Genomic DNA, 12,716 nt, shown 5'->3' with positions numbered 1-12,716 from the left:
TGCTAAATTATTACTCTGATAATATGCATAACATTAAACAGAATCCTAATGATTGGTTGTTAGGCCTGAAGATTAGTGCACCGACCACCATCAGAGAAGCTTAATTCTGCAGTAAATGGCAATTAGCACCGAAATGAGAACTGATGAGGTGTAGTGAATAAGGAAGTGTGAAGTTCTCAACCATTAATGGGACATTCATGCCATACTCCTTCCTTTCAAAGATCAGGGATCATCATGGAAAAGGAGGCAGAAAGACAGTAAGACACAGACACATTGGATGATTACAAGGAACAAAAGTTACTGAGTTCAAAAGGGCAGTAACACTTATGAACTCAAATCAATCACACACATAAGCACGTGCATATATATGTAAGCCCTATGCAAGCCCAAGCCAGAAAAACTCCCAACATGGGGAGTGAAGGTAGGCACAGAGTCAATCCTCAAGCAGAGAGACTGTTTGCTATTGATAGCTTCTTGGAGAGAGAAAACTCCTCAAAGATGTGATCCCTGACAGGTCCACCAGGTTCCACTGGGTGGCCACATAAACAAGAATGTGTGGGCAACAGATGTGGTATTTGATGGGTTTGACACTTTTATGGAAGTTAGGTAGTTAGGGACAGGCAGATCTAAGAAGTGGTTTAAGGGGGAAAGTATTATAAGATATCTCACAAGAACTAGTAAGTGTAACATGAATTGCTAGATGGTCTTATTGATAAAAAAAAAAATCCAGAGCCAGATATTGGGCTGTAAGCTGAGCAATCAGAGCAATAGAAAAAGCCAGCCACAAGTTCTTACTACTAGGAAATCCTCGGCCCAAGAGAGAGCTACTTCCTGTATACTCACGCCTATATACCTTTCTGTGTCTTGCTATCTTACTTCCTGTCTCCACCCAGCTACCTCACTTCCTCTTTCTGCCCAGCTCTATCACTTCCTATCTGTTTTTACAGACCTTCAGATCTCTATGGTTAGCTAGTGCTGGGATTAAAGGCATATGTCACCATGCCTAGCTCTGTTCCCAGTGTGGCCTTGAACTCACAGAGATCTGGATGGACCTGTGCCTCCTGAATGGCAGGATTAAAGGCATGTGCTTCCACTGCTTGACCTCTGTGTTTAATATAGTGGCTGGATTTTTCCTCTAGGCTCCAGGTAAGCTTTATTTGTTAGAGCACAAATAAAATATCACCACAAATAAGAAAATAAAAGTAATAAATGTATGTTTTTCAAATGTTTATTTATCATCATTTTGAGTGAGCTAGCTCTTATAACTTATAAATCCAGGACTCAAGTCAAACACATTGTGGGATCCAGGATAGTGTGTTAAAGGTGCTTGGAGGAACAAGCCTATCCACCCCTCTAAGCCTACCTTGGGTATGTATTTACCTCATACTAATTGATCAAATGAAGGAAAATAGTCCTGTATGGCATAAAATCTGATTGTCAGGTCAGGATACCACTATATATTAAACAACCATAATTTAGTTTGTTATATTAGATAAGATGTGAATAATATGAATATTTCATATTTTCTTCAATAAATAAAAATTATTTTGGGTGTTTGAGACATAGCTCAATCATTAAGAGCATTGAATGTTCTTCCAGAGGACCCAAGTTTGATTCACAGGATACATATGGAGGATCTTACAACCATCTGTTGCTCTAGTTCTGTGTGGAGGGGGGCAGTGAATTCTTCTAGACTCTGTGAGCACTGCATGCATGTAGAGACAGACATAGATATACAGCTAAAACATACAATATAGTATAAATGAATACATCTCCAAAAATTAAAATAAAATAATATCATCTTTTCCTGGTATTTTCAGGAGAGCCAGAATTTTTAAATATTGGGAAAATTTTATTTCCTTTTTTTCTGTAATGAATTTATTATTTTATGTCCTAGCTGCAGTTTGCCTTCCCTCCTACCTCCCTCCTTTCCTTCCAGTCCCTCCCCCCATGCCTCCTATATTCACACATCCCAATCTACTCCTCCTCTATTTCTATTTAGGAAAGGGCAGGCTTCCCCTGAGTATCAACAAAACATGGCATATCAAGTTACAGGAAGAGTAAGCATCTCCCCATGTATCACCATTGCAAGGTGACCCAGTATGAGGAGTTGTGTCCAGAGATATAGAAAAAGAGTAAGAGACAGAGCTTGTTACCACTGTTAGGTGTCACACAAGAGGACCAAGCTACATAACTGTAGCATATATTCACAGTGCCTAGGTCAGTCCCATGTAGGCCCCCTGGCTGGTGGTTCAGTCTCTGTGAGCCCCTATGAGGCTAGGTTAGTTGATTCTGTCTTTTCTTTTGGAGTCCTTGACCCCTCTGGCTCCTATAATTATTCCTACCTCTCTTCTACAGGATTCCTCTGTGGTGATATATGGTGCACCCTAAATGTGGTGATTTATTATGTACCCTAATAAACTTATCTGGGGACCAGAGGAACTAGCCACATAGAGGCCAGGTAGTGGTGACACATGCCTTTAATCTCAGCACTTGAGATCTCATGCCTTTGCTTGGAAAGCACATATGCCTTTAATCCCAGAAAGTGACATGGATGTGTAAAGAACAGCATATAAGGCGTGAGGAGACAGGAACTAAGCAGCAGTTCAACTGAGACCCTCAGGGGTGAAGAAGCCTCAGAGGCTTTCAGTCTGAGGATTTGTGGAAAAAGGATCAGCTGAGGAGTTGGCGAGGTGAGGTTTGCTGTGACTTGTTCTGCTTCTCTGATCATTCAGCTTTCACCCCAATATCTGGCTCCATTTTTTATTAATAAGACCTTTTAAGATTTATGTTACATTCCCCATACCTATGGACTCTTGATTTTTGACAAAGAAGCCACAATTATGCAATGGGGAAAAATTCATCTTAAACAAATGTTGCTGGTCTAACTGGATAACCACATGTAGAAGAATGCAAATAGATACATATCTATCACCCTACTCAAAACTCAAGTCCCAGTAGATAAAAGACCTCAACATAAATCCAGATACACTAAATCTGATAGAAGAGAAAGTAGGAAATAATCTTGAATGCATTGGCACAGGAGACAACTTCTGGTACAAAACAGCAATAGCACAGGCACTAAGCATGACAATTAATAAATGATACCTCATGAAATTGTAAAGTTTCTTTAAGGCAAAGGACACTATTAATAGGACAAAAAAGGCAGCCTAAAGAATGGGAAGAGATCTTCACCAACTCCACATTCGACAGAAGGCTGATTTCCAAAATAAAGGAATAACTCAAAAAACTAGATCAACCAAATAATCCAGTTAAAAATGGCATACAGATATAAACATAGAATTCTCAACAGAAGACTCTCAAATGGCCAAGAAACATTTAAGGAGATGTTTAACATCCTTAGCCATCAGGGAAATGCAAATCAAAATGACACTGAGATCCCATCTTAAAACTGTCAGAATGGCTAAGATAAAAAACAATTATATAACAAAGACTATTTTAACACCAACAAAGGGAAACTGAACTTTTCCTTTGTAAAATGAATTGCTCATGAAAATGAGTCTTCCATGAGATTGTTGATCAAACTTGTTTTTTGTTCTCCGGAACATCAATTATAAAAACATTTTAAGTCTTTGAATGAAAACACTGTACAGTAAATATATTTGCAAGTAGAAATAGTATTTGAAATATTTAAAGTGATTGACATTACTAGAAATTCCATAATCACATTCCAAACTGGAAGTTTAATTTCTAAATAATACTTGAAAATTGCATATTTAGACTAGAAAAATATTAAATATGTAAAAAAAAATCTTCATTGTAGCTTACTGGTAACATTTGAATGAAATAACATTAAATTATGCAATATACTTTAGCTTTATAATTTTATTGTAAGTGTAAATAATGTCAAAAACTCGGATTAATTTAAAAAACCTCTTCCATCTGAATACATTTACTTTTGTTGTCTTGTTATTCTCCCATTTTGTCAGGTTTTATAAACCTTTGCTCAATTTACAAAAGGTTTTACAATTCTTCTCTGAGACTGTAACAAGAGGTTATATAGTCTTTTCTTTTTGTTTTTATAACTTTTAAATTTGATTTTTACTTAAAATACGCATTTTATACTTAAAAGCACCAAAAAACAATATATTCTGTTTCTAAGATGAACCATCTTACTTTAAACTATCAGTAGTTTTAACGATACTTAAGACTAAAGTTAAAGGCATTTCTCTTTATTTCTAAAATTTCTGTCTGCCCCAGATTCTGAAGAAGACACAGAGAGAGTTAGAAGGCGCACATACATTAAAGATGTCTTGCTTTGGTAATAAATCTGCTTTCTACTTTTATGAAATTTTTTAAGTTAGAATTAAAACCTCAACTAGATCTGCCAGGAGAGCAGAAGTAGGAGAAGCTCAAACAAAGATTGTTTAAGGAATTTCTCTATGGGAAGCAGTCCCACTGAATAGCCATCAATCCTCACACATCCACAAAGGCCTCCTCAGAAGTCAATCACTAAGGTAGTCATGCAGAACCTCATCGTGAGGCAAAACATACAAATGAGGAATATGCACAATTTCAATTTGAAATTTCCTGGGATCTTTGGGGAAGCTAATGTTTCCCATCATTAAAAAAAATAAAAAAATAAAAAAAAAAAATAAGTCAGCAGTCTTTTGAGGCAAACAGCTACTGGGAAAAAATCCCACCAAAATGCCTAATAGGAGACAGACTCCCAGAAAAAGCTTCCCACTGTCCCCAAACAGCGCCCAGGTTAATATCTCAAGCAGCTGTCCTGATCTCTGTGGTCTAAGCTTTTAACTAACTTTAATTAAATGGAATCTTTGGTGTGCAAGGCTACATATGCCTGGGATATGAATAAAAGAAACAAACAGCAAAGTCTGGCATATGGTTGCACACACATGCATCACTTGATTTTTTATTTTTTTGAAAGTGTATGTTAACATTCATGAGAAGGTTTAAAAAAAAAAAAAAAAAAAAAAAGACCAGAGCTGAAATAAAACAGTCTCTCTGGACATCAACTTTTTGCCTACTATTCGTACCATCAGAGCCAGGATTAAAAAAACACACTATGTCTTAATTGTCAGATGCACAATCTGCAGAGTTTAAATGGACCCTGTGGAATTAAGACCAAAACCAAACCAATAGGTTGCAAGGTATTTTTCTCTTCTGTTAGATGTACGGCTGCAGTATTTGCATAAATGTGACCGCACTGTCTGTCTTTTAACTTTCACTCAATTAATTATGCTTCCAGCCCCCTGCTGATGGACAAAAATGAGACTTCATCTGCAAATAGCATCGTCAGTTTACAGCTTATTAAATGCCAAAATCTAGTTAAGACAGTTTGAGAATTCGCATGTCAGGCATTTCAACATGCCATTTTTAACACAAAGTTCTTATTAAAAAAAAAAAAAAATGAACCTACTACTCCAAGTCAGGGAAAATAAAATCACTAGCATAAAGGTAATGAACAGAATAGAATTTCATACAAATTATGTGCTTAGCATATGTAGCTTACTCTGAGCATACTTAATTGGTTTGACTAATAATGAAGCAGCTATGAGAAAGAATACTAAGTTGAGAAGAAAACAGTCTTTGTAAATTCCAAACAGCTTTTATCTATAGAGCCAGCTTTATAAATTATATAAAAATCTGTGTACACTCTGAAGAAAGTAAATGAATAGTAACAACAGACATACATTCTTTTAAATATAATTTTGCTCTTATTTCCTGTGTTAGGTTTTACATATTGCATCAAACATCTGGTGTAATCACAATCTACTATTCCTCATGCTATTCAGGGCTGGCAAATCATTTAAGTCAGAAAGAGAGAAAATAATATATCTATTAAAGTTGAATGAATATATAAAATTTTAGCATTTCATAATTCACTATGATGGGGTTTAATTCTCTGTAATGACTTGACCTTGCAACATCTCCATGATCTATAAAACCTGATCAAGTTAAAAAAAAAAAAAACTTCCTAGGATAAACAGGTCTTTTCATTGGGTATTTGGCATAAAATAATTCATTTTTGTAGACATTTTCTTTTCCAGGGTTGTTTTAAATAACAATGTATATATAATTAAATTAAATACTCCTTTTTTCTCTTTACATTGAAGGAATCAAGACCTTTAGGGAGCAATACTTGCTGTTGAACTCAGCATTGGGAATATCTTAGTCAATGTTACAGAGAGTCAAGTAAGGTTAATTTGACAATTGACATTCAGTGTCAAGTATGAAGTTGCTGGTTTGTTTTTTGTTTTGTCAACTTTATTCCATATCACATCATATTCTCGGTTTGGGATTTTGTTGACAAATTGTACTATGTGTATATGTTTTTCTTACAAGTTATCAAGATAGAATTGATTATGACATGATGATTTATGACAAAAATGTCAGGGATTATTTTAAAAGCAATTTCTCTCTGATCATATACCAATTAACAGCTTTCATAACAAATCCACAAATTGCAGTTGGCATTTGATCAAAAGGATAGTACCACATTGATGATACTTGAATATTTGGAATACGTGAAAGAAATTCATATGATCTACTCTAATGCAACTGTAGAAACCTCCATATGCAGTTCAGTTCTGACACTGCTAAATAAAGTAAATACAGGACTCTTGATTTGCCTATTAAGAATGAAGTTGTTGAGTTCTTTATATGTTCTAGATATCAGCCTTTTGTCAGATGTGGGGTTGGTGAAGATCTTTTCCCATTAGGTAGGCTGTCATTTTGTCTTGTTGACCATGTCCTTTGCCCTACAACAGCTTCTCAGTTTCAACAGGTCCCATTTAGTAATCATTTCTCTCAGTGTCTGTGCTACTGGTGTTATATTTAAGAAGTGATCTCCAGTGCTAATGTGTTCAAGACTACTTCCTACTATCTCTTCTATCAGATTCAGAGTAACTGGATTTATGTTGAGATTTTTGATCCACTTGGATTTGAGTTTTGTGCATGTTGACAGATAGGATCTACTCGCAGTCTTCTACATGTTGACATCCAGTTATGCCAGCACCATTTGTTGAAGATGCTTTCTTTTTTTCATTGTATAGTTTTGGCTTCTTTGTCGAAAATCATATGTTCATAGGTGTGCAGATTAATGTTAGGGTCTTCAGTTCAGTTCTATTGGTTTTTATGCCAGTGTCAAGCTGTTTTTATTACTGTAGCTCTATAGTAGAGCTTGAAGTCAAGGATTGTGATGCCTCCAGTAGTTTGGAAATAAATATGGAGCTTTCTTAAAAAATTGGCAATCAACCTCCCTCAAGACCCAACTATGCCACTCTTGGGCATATACCCAATAAATGCTCAATAATACCACAAGGACACATGCTCAACTATGTTCATAGCAGCATTATTTGTAATATCCTGGAAACAACCTAGATGCCCCTCAACTGAAGGATGGATAAATAAAATGTGGTATAGGTACACAATGTAGTACTACTCAGCAGAGAAAAACAATGATACCATGAGGTTTGCAGGCAAATGTATGGAACTAGGAAATATCATCCTGAGTGAGGTAACCCAGACTCAGAAAGACAAACATGGTATGTACTCACTCATAAGTGGATACTAGATGTAAAGTAAAGGATAACCAGACTGCAACTCACAACTCCAGGGAGGCTACCTAGTAAAGAGGACCCTAAGAAAGACACAGGGATAGCCCAATAACAGAAAAATAAATGAGATCTACATGAGCAAACTGCAGGTAGGGGTGGGGCAATGGAGGGCAAGTGTCAGCGGAAAGAGAGGTTAGGGGAGCAGGAGGTCCCAGCTGGATCAGAAACAGAGTGGGAAAACAAGGAAAGAGATACCATAATAAATGAAGACCACATGGAAATAGGAAGAAGCAAAGTGCTAGAGAGGTTTCCAGAAATCCACAAAGATACCTCCACAATAGACTACTGGCAATGGTCGAGAAAGTGCCTTTGGGGATCAGATGGGCAAACACCCTAACTGTCATTATAGATATCTCATCCGGTGACTGATGGAAGCAGATGCAGAGATCCATGGCCTAGCCTCAGGTTGAGCTCCAGGAGTCCAATTAGTGAGAGAGAGGAGGAATTATATGAGCAAGAAATATTGAGACTCTGATTGGAAAAACCACAGGGACAAATAGCTAAACAAGTGGAAACACATGAACTGTAAATCAATAGCTTGAGGAGCCTACATGGAACTGGACCAGGCCCTCTGGATAAGTGAGACAGTTAATGAGCTTGAACTGTTTAGGAGGCCCGCAGGCAGTGTGACTGGGACTTGTTCTTGGTGCATGAGCTGGCTTTTTGGAACCTGGGGCCTATGCTGGGACACTTTGCTCAGCCTTGGTGTAGGGAGGAGGGGACTGGACCTGCCCCGACTGACTCTACCAGGCTAGACTGACTCCCCAGGGGAGAGCTTGCCTTGGAGGAGGTGGGAATGAAGGGTGGATTGGGGAGGAAAGCTGGGGTTGGGAGGAGGGAGGACAGGGGAATCCATGGCTGATATATAAAATTAAATTAATCATAAAATACAAATATTTAAAAAAAAAAGAATGATGTTATATAAAGTGATGAACAAAGATACCTTTCCTGTTGGGTATAGTACACATGCTTTTAACTTAGAAGTTAGAGGGAGGTTAAGCTTAGGAGTTTGAGGCTACCCTGACCTACAGATCAAATTCCAGGCCATCCAGAGCTAAAGAGTTTACCCAAATAACGGCACAATACATTTGCTCATCCTTAAAACTACATATGCACCACCGATAAAAATATTTAAAATGCTTTGTATTTATACATTTCTGTCTAAACATACACACACATACACGCATGCATGTAATAATAATAATAAAATAGTAGAGGTTATCAATTTGAGTGGGTCATTGAAGTGGTTCAAGGCAGGGTAGCTCGAGATGGGCTGGGGAGAGGAAATGGAGGGCAAAAGTGATATAATCCTAACAATACCAGAGCATATTAAAAAAGAAACAAACAAAAGGTTGCTCTCTGTTCTATAACTCATATTAAAAAGAGCACACAATACCTCAAATATTTTCTATATATGAGAATTCCAATGAATACTAAATAACATTTGTAAGTGTTATAAGACCTAGATAAACCTGGAACAATTAATTTATGGAACCTTTTTGTATGTTTTTGTATGTGTGTGGGCATAATTATATATATATACTATATTTTATAGAACTCTGTCTATTGAAATCTATATGAATGGAGGGCAATGGCAACTCAAATGGAAGACTGATGGAGGGCTACTGTCATCATCTGTACTTGATTTTTGTAATGGTATCAAGCAACACATTCACAGAAATGTCCCACTGAGGTCAGAAACACAACAGGATGAATAACAAAGAGGACTCTGTTATTACTTAGAAATATCAGAACATATAAATTCCTGCAAAGTTTCAGTTTTCCATACAAACCCTGTCCATATATTCTCGATGGGTGCCTTAGTCAAGTTTGAAGTAGAAGAGACCTGTTTGTTCGTCAGGTGAACATGGAAAACATTATGAAATAAGAAGATATAACCAGAATTTCTGCTACTAGTACTACATTTATACACATAATATTTGTAATAATATAAAACTGCATACTTTTTTAAAATCAGGTAACTCAATGGATTTCATAAATGAAAGAAATGGATAATCAAGGTCGTTTATGTAGCAGTAAATAACACTAGAGATGGTAGATATTCAGTATCGTTAAATTGACTGTTTGAAATGGTTATATGTGGCCTAAGTCTAACAGCAGCAGCTCTGCTGGAGACCAGATTCTACTGACATATCCCTGAATGTATGATCATTAAAATGTAGGATACAGAAGAATTCTCATTGCTTGATATTCTGACTTACTTGATGCTCACCTATTCTTTGTCATTGTAAACCTCCCAAGTCTGGAATCATCCACGCTATGAGGCCTTCACTGTGTTTTGATCATATATTCTATCTTCCTTCCTATCCTGTTTTTTCTCAAAGTAAGAGAAACTAGTTTAAGTGAAGAAGATTGTTACTTAATGGGTGTATTTTATAATGCATTTGAATTAGAAACACTGAGACTCATAAGTCCCAGGTAGGCTGCTCTTTTGTGCATGGGATCACTTTGTATTAAATCTCTTCTTCCTCATTTCTCCAGGAATATGTCATCTTAAAAACTTTTGCTTTTTGATCGTGTCTCTGAGTAATATCAGAAGATATACCCACTAGAGTCTTTCTAACATTACTGCCTGAATGTGAACTAATAAAGATTATACCAATGGACATGGCAAGCTGGATGTAGAGAAGCCTCTGATGTTTCAATCCTACACAAAGGACTATAGGCAACTGAGGAAATCTGGGAATGGGAAAAAAAATGGTCTTCCTTAGGGAAAAGCAGACCAATTGGTTGTCTAGAAACTCAGCTCCGAACATATACATATAAGTGACATTACATGTACTAAACAGGTTATATTAATGTGTAGCTGGAGAGTTTTTCTCCAGCTCCTGCCAAGCCCAAGCAGTACCACAGCCCACTTATAAAATAAACACACAGATTCATATTATTTAAACTGTTTGGCCTAATGGCTCAGGCTTCTGGCTATCTAGTTCTTACATCTTAAATTAACCCATTTCTATAAATCTATAATTTGCCACATGGCTTGTGGCATATCAGTATCTTACATGTTGGTACTCATGGTGGTGTTTGGAAGCATCTCCTGACTCAGCCTTCCTGTTCCCAGAATTCTCTGCTTGTCCTGCCTATATTTCCTGCCTGGCTGCTGACCAATCAGCATTTTATTTATACAGAGCAATATCCACAGCACTTCCCTTTTTCTTTCTTTTCAAAAAGGAAGGTTTTAACTTTAACATAGTAAAATTACATATAACAAAACAATTATCAAGCAAGAATTACAGTTACAATATTAAAGAAGATATCCTATCTATCCTACATTTGTGAGTCTAAGGTTTTATATCTAACTTATCTTTTATCATAACTGAGGAAATTATAACTATCTAGTCTTCAGCCACATCAAAGACTTCAGAAGGATATAATATTACCTGAGAACCGGGAGAAGGATGCAAGCAACTTTCGGGAGTCTTGCAGAGTAGATAGAGACAGCTGGCAGCCTGGACAGTTATTCAAAGTTCCTTTGTAATGTTGGAGCAATTGTCTTCAGCCCATAGGTCTAGAGTCTCTCGGTCACTTCTCTGAGTGTCCTGTAGAATGTCTGGCAGTTTCCTCTGTGAAGCAGGAACCTGAAGGACCGTTTTGCCAAGCAAAGTTCAGTGGTCACCTTCCTATAGGTTCTGCATGTCCAGTCAGTTAAGCAGTCCAGGCAAGAACAGTTTCTTGCCCAAATGGCTATTTTTGTCAAGAAGGTAAACTCCATATAGAGTGTCTTCAATGCCCATCCTCCTCTCTGAAGTAAATTGGTGCTGCCAGGAGCAGACATGTCTTATTGTCCAAAAAGTCTAAATTTTTAAAAATATTTTAAATGACATATTCTGTTTGTCTTTGAAGTACTTGAAGATTACCTATTTATCTGAAATATATCTATGTATACCTAGAAGACAACAAGACTGTAAGTTTGACCATCATAGAAGACTAATTGTTAATCTGTATTTTTCAATTATCCACTACAATTTCAAACAACTGCACAAGCACAATACCTTAAATAAGAGTAGAAATATACACACAGCATAACAAAATTAACTTTAATTTTGTATCAATAAACTAAAATCCTTAACAATATAAAACATTTCAAAAAAGTTGTTGTTCTCTAAAAGTAGGTTCATTAATCTACCCTTTCCTTGTACCATTTTCTATACTATCCTCCTTTCTTCTTTAGAAAGAGATTGCATTTATAATCAACCTGTTTTAAATAAAAATATTGGTTTTTCTCTGTCCCACACCAGAGGGCTCTTCTGATATGGGACACAAGAATCTCTTAACCGTTTATTTTAGGAATATGCTTAGGTTTAGAGAAGGAGTGAGCCAATTCCATCTCCAAAGCCAGCTTAGTATATTTGGGAATTTGGGTGTAGCTTCTTTTACTACATCCTTCTGGATGGGGGGTGCTGTATCTTGTGGGGAACACAAATAAAATTGTAGGCATATGGGGTAGTCTGTGAAGCTATATTATTTATTTATTTATTTATTTATTTATTTATTTATTTAAGTTTGTTTCTTTGTTTGTTTGTTTGTTTGTGTTTTTCAAGACAGAGTTTCCCTGTGTAGCTTTGCACCTTTTTTGGAACTCATTTGGTAGCCCATGCTGGCCTTGAACTCACAGAGATCTGCCTGTCTCTGCTTCCTGAGTGCCAGGATTACAGGCGTGCACCACCACTGCCCGGCTTGAGGCTATATTGTTTGAGCCAGTTGCCTTGAACCATTCTGGATGTTGGATCATCTGGGCCATGGTGTCATCAGAGACCTCTCAGGGGATCTTGGCTGGTCAAACCTGATGTATCTTAATCTGTAACAAATCCATAGCTGCTGGCTTTCTATGGAAACAAAAGCAGAGCCTCCTTTCCAAAGCAACATATCCTTAGATCCAAATTTTGAAGTCAAGGTACGTTTAAAATATACATATTGGCTTAACTCAACAGCTTTTACAATCAAATGTCTTTCTTCAGTTAAGAAAATCAAAGACAACATAATCCAGATGCTCTGAATGATATCTATCTTTACGTGGATTATTTTTTATACTATCTTTACTGTCTCTTTAAAGACTTTATTTTTAAGACTATGCAGTTCTTTATATAACTG

This window comes from Onychomys torridus, chromosome 9 (assembly GCF_903995425.1).
Source record: "Onychomys torridus chromosome 9, mOncTor1.1, whole genome shotgun sequence".
In the NCBI taxonomy this organism is placed as follows: domain Eukaryota; kingdom Metazoa; phylum Chordata; class Mammalia; order Rodentia; family Cricetidae; genus Onychomys; species Onychomys torridus.
This window is presented reverse-complemented; position numbering follows the sequence as displayed.